This window comes from Triticum urartu, chromosome 2A (assembly GCF_056163025.1).
Source record: "Triticum urartu cultivar PI428250 chromosome 2A, HENAU_Tu73, whole genome shotgun sequence".
NCBI lineage: Eukaryota > Viridiplantae > Streptophyta > Magnoliopsida > Poales > Poaceae > Triticum > Triticum urartu.
Window position 1 is genome coordinate 5,275,366 of NC_141874.1, and position 5,143 is coordinate 5,280,508.

At 43.9% G+C, this 5,143-nt stretch overlaps 1 pseudogene; it reads right to left on the reverse strand.

Annotated features, from left to right (window-relative positions):
• Positions 1-3,325: 3,325 nt before the first annotated feature.
• On the reverse strand, positions 3,326-4,913 carry LOC125534697 (putative disease resistance protein RGA3; annotated as a pseudogene).
• Positions 4,914-5,143: the final 230 nt, after the last annotated feature.

Consider the following 5,143-nt stretch of genomic DNA (forward strand, 5'->3'; position numbering starts at 1 on the left):
TGCAATGCTTTGTAATGACCAAGGCCAAGTTTGGTTGGTTAATTTGATCAGTTCATCAACGGTCGGCAAGTATGGTGGTTGCAATCATGATCTTGCATGTATTCAGTGTGTAGCTCATGGATGGGTTTGGTAAACCCCGTGAGTTTACTTGGGTCACATGTTTTGTTTTGCCATTTTGATTGCATTATTTGGTGTAACTAGTTCTTTGTTGCGGGGGGGGGGGGGGGGGGGGGGGGGGATCACATTGGTTATTTGACGGTCCTGTTTCCGGCAATAGGATCAAATTATCCCCCAAAAAAGTCCCAGAGTTTAACATGGAACTTAACAGAAAGCCTTCTGACGGTAGTTGTCCGCTCCGCTCTATCATAAGCTAGCCTTTATAGTCTCTTCTCTTGAATGTCAAGTTGGCAAAATCAATCAATGGCGACTGATTGCATGATCATGGACTAAGATGTTGATTACCTAAGCAATTCATACTTCACAAGGTTGATCGCCCTTCAGGGTCTTCAAGAAGAAAGAAGAGATTTTTGTAAACTCAAATCCTGTTTTGTTCTTTCTATATGTGTGGATATCCTCCATGGTGATTCACAAAAGCAGCGAACATGCATGAATGAATAATTTCTAGCAAACTGGCCAAGAAGTGGCATGCCTGATATCTTCGTTAGCCATTACTTTGTAAGTGATGCCATGATAAATGACCTAGATATGAAAGACATATTGCCTGGATATGTTAGATCCACTATCTAATACTCCACCTGATCCATAAAAAGTGTCGTGATTACACTTATTATGAATCAGAGGGAGTATTAAACAGATAAGCGCTTTTCTGAAAGTTACTTTTGGGCTGTCACTCTTCCCCTTCTATGTATGGCGCAGCGAAGCATCCAAGCGGCGACACGGGTGGGGCAGTCTTGAGTCTAGGGACATGTAATTTTTTTTTTCACCCGTTGTAAGGCACGAACATATTTGCTAGTCCTAAAAAAAAGAATGAAAAAGAAGATGACAAGGAAGCAAACAAGAAGATGAAGTTGAATTTAATGATATGAAAACTTATTTCAAGACTCCAAAAATAGAAACGAAATTACCTATGAATTAGTACCAATATCCGGAATGAAAAGCATGAAAACATGCAACGAAAAAATAATTTGAATTTGAAAAGAAATTTAACCGTGTCCAAAATTGATCTTATTTTGAAGATTTAAATATCATGAATACTAATATCCAAACGGTTTGTCAATCGGATATTTTGTTCAAAAGATATAATTGATACAAACTATGTAATCAGACTGAAAGGCATGGGTGGGTGGGATGTATGTAATACTATTTTTTACTTCAAACATATCCGCTAGTCACTTTGTCGTGAGGCCTCCTCGCTAGCTGTCCCACACGTCATAGAGGTGGGTAAGAAAGTTAGCTAGATTAAAGGAGAGAGAAGATACCGTGATGTATATGTTTCAGACAATATGTGGTATTGCCATAATAGAGCAATACATGCACATATCCCCAAACAAAATATGCGGCATCCCACAACTCAGTAGTAACCGGTGCCATCAGAAAAATCACTCTCGTGAATTTGCCCATTGTGGTTGTAGATGCTCTTAGCATGCACACGGCGGCGGATCCGTCAATCTACGAGATTACCCTTTTGTTTGAGGGGTATCAATAGGATTATTAGGTCAAGATTTTAAATAGCGGGTAATGTGCTGGTAGCGGATTGGGTTTTGAATACCCCCAAAATGATTAAATTAAATAGAAAAAAGCCCAAACTAGATATAACTCGGTGTTTGGGCTGGGCTCAGGTTGGGATTTTTAGACCGGGCTTTGTTGAGTCCGGCCCAACCATCCGGCCTGGTTCAAGGTCTACCTAAAGCCCAACCACCCCTCAAAAAAAAAAAACACTAAAGCCCAACCCCAAAGGAAGGAAAAAAGGTCCCACTTCCTGCTGACCTTGGCTGCTACCTACTCCTTATTGCTCATCGGCGGCGACAAAATCCCGCACGATACCGGCGGCGGGCTCGCGCATCAATCCATGGCGCATGACCTCCTCGCGCCATCAGAGAGAACTTGCGCTCTTGCACGACCGGCCGTCCTCTCTGCCAGTACAGTCTCCTTCGGCGGCCCCACATTCAGTACAGTCCCCTTCGGCGGCCCCACATCCAGTACAGTCCCCTTCGGCGGCTCCACATTCCCGTCGCCGACACTGACCTCCCCCCCCCCCCCCCCCCCCCCCCCCCCCACACACACACACACATTCTAACAGCAATATGCACCAGTTCTTAGTTTCTGAGATCAGTTTCTACATTCCACACATTTCTCACAAACTTCTTCTTGGCCATTAGGTGAAAAGAGAATTGCAACTGTTTACACAATTCGTCCAGAGGATACCCATTTGGAATTATTAAGATATTAAGATTAAATATTAGCACTGCAGAAACCTCCAAGGAGGTCCACAAGCATAGCGGCACAGGTATTGATGGTAAATTCAGCAAGCAGCGAATATGATTTTCCCCCCCTATTTGAATCATGGAAATCATGAATGGGCATTGGCAGTTATTGTATGGTCGACATTTAGCAGCCTCACCTTATCCAATATTAAGTCTTCTGTTCCCTCATCAGCAATGTCTGATACTTGTTCAAGCTTGTGCTATGCATTTTATGAGAATTATAATCATTTTTATACTGCCTAAGCTTTCAATGGATGTCATGATTTTTTATCCAAAGAACCTGGGAGTTGGTTATACAAACTCTTACTAGCATAATTGGGCATTAGAGAGGTTGGTGTATGGTTTGCTTGTACCCCCATATATATGGCCTTTGTCCGTTGCTACTGCAACAAGAACACAGCAGACTGCTGAATTCAATCTATTTTTTTCCTTCTCCCCATTGATTTATCACATTCTTTTTAGATTGAGTCAAACGATAAATAATGCAGCTCAGTTCATTGGATGATAGACAGGAAACCAACAACTTAATTTTATCATTGTGGTTACCTCCTCACACCCTGAGCACCAGGCAATGCCGCTCCTCTCGTTCCAGCTTATCTTTCTGATCTTTAAACCCAACAAGAAAATAATCTGTCACAGGAAATACATGTGACTGAGGAATTGAAACTTGTTGGCTTTTGCCCAAGGATCAAACACATGAGAAACAGAGCAAATTTGGGGCATTTTTTATCTCCTCTTTTCTTCATATCCAAGATTTATTACAATGCTTAGGTTTATATAGCACCCACACAGATCAATAGGATACATACAAGACTGTTCTAAAGGCAGTGTATAGGAGAAGGCAGTTACATACATGATGTGAGCCAGACAGCACATGTTACTCAAATAAAATGTTCTTCCTCTTGAGTCCTGATGCACACGCTTCTTCCTTCCCACGGTAAGTTCTGGTGCTTGCATGTTACAGCTTATTGTGTAGTTGTAGTAGGGCGGTATGCGAGACCTCCATGCAAGAGCCTCAAATTCTCCACAGGGTAGTGTACCACCACATCCTAAGAGAATGTCCCGCAGATTGATCTTAGGGACATTCTCACTGGAATCTGACTGATGATAGTTGCAAAGCATGAAATATCTGTGGCTCTTCACCAATCTCCAACAATACACTGGTGCATCTTCCCGCAAACGAAGGTACGGGTTATGGTCAAACATAAGGAGATTTGCCTGTTTACTTGCTCGTACACATTCAAGAACTGCGCACCAGAATTGAGCATTGAAGTTCTGTTGCAGTAACCCAGCAACAACATGCGCGCTTGTGAAACACTGTCTCTGTTCCAAAGCGATCTCCATAGCCATAGTTGCCAGTTTTGGATGCTCGCCAGGATTTATGCTTCCAAATGCAATTGACTTGAAAAAATGCCAATAAGCTTCTTGAGAGATATAGTCCAGTCGAAGTGCTTCCGTTGTTCCCAGATTCACAATTCTATCTGACCGACTGGTAATTATGATTTTGCTCCCGCCACAAGGTGTCATGCAGGTTACGGAAGATTTCAGACTTCTCCATGTTTCCTCGTTAATATCCTTGGCTAGTTCAATAATAATCAGCAACCTGTTTCGAGAAGCAAAATTCTGATGCCTGAATTTAATATTGTTTTCTCTCAGGTTGATCACTCCTTCATCCTTAAGACTTCCTTTTGGAAAGAAGAGGATCATCGAGAAGCGATCACGCACACTCTCATCCCTACAGACATTCTCAACAAGAGTGCTCTTCCCTACTCTTATTGGACCAACGATCGGAAGTACAGCCAAATCTTGAGTAGGACACATCAAGAAATTTAGGACCCGTTCCCGTTCTGTTTGGCGACCAAACATGCAGTTGTCCAACAGCAGATACGTGCCATAAGGTTGGCGGAGGATGCGAGGATATAACTGCAAGAAGAAAAGAAACTCCTTCATACCAGCCACGGTGTCTTCAAGGGTGTCCACCATCCGTTGCAGCTCTTCTCGCATGTTGTTCGTGCCGAACAACACTGCTTCTCTGTTGCTGCTACCACAACGTGTGTGAGAGAAACGAAGGCGTTTGATTGAACTGCCTTTAGACAGTGCAGATGAGGAGTGGCTCATCTCCTCCTCCCCCTCCTTCTCGTCGAGGGAAGCTTGGAAGCTCAAGGCATCGAGAACGTAGCGGCCTCTGTACATTCCTTGCCTCAACATCTTGAGCTGACGGAGCATCCCCTGGTTGGTGATGTCCCGCGCCTCGGCCTCCTCGACGATGATGTCGATTCTCAGTAGGACACTCTGTAGCCTCCGCAGAATCCGGTCGATGCCAGGCTGCTGCTGGAAGTATTTGCTGATCACGAACGAAGCTGACCTGCTGATGAGGTCGCCTACGATTGCAGAGACGAGGATATCCATTGATCGCGAACCACCTCGACTCAGAGCTCGAGTGGCGTGATGGAAGAGGGATAAAATTAGCAATGGGTGATACTAGATATTTGGGGGTGTTACTAAATTTTGACCAGAGACCTGGGCCGGTGTTCTGGATGGAAGATTTAAAGGCGACTGACTATGGCAAGGTAGTATGAGGCACTGTGGCTAGTGCTGGATGCATCGGCATGCTATATATACGACGTGGTGGTGCCCTGCTAATGTTTGAGTAAGTCTTTGCCCGCCGTGTGAAATTGGGTTTGACTTAACTTGTGTGG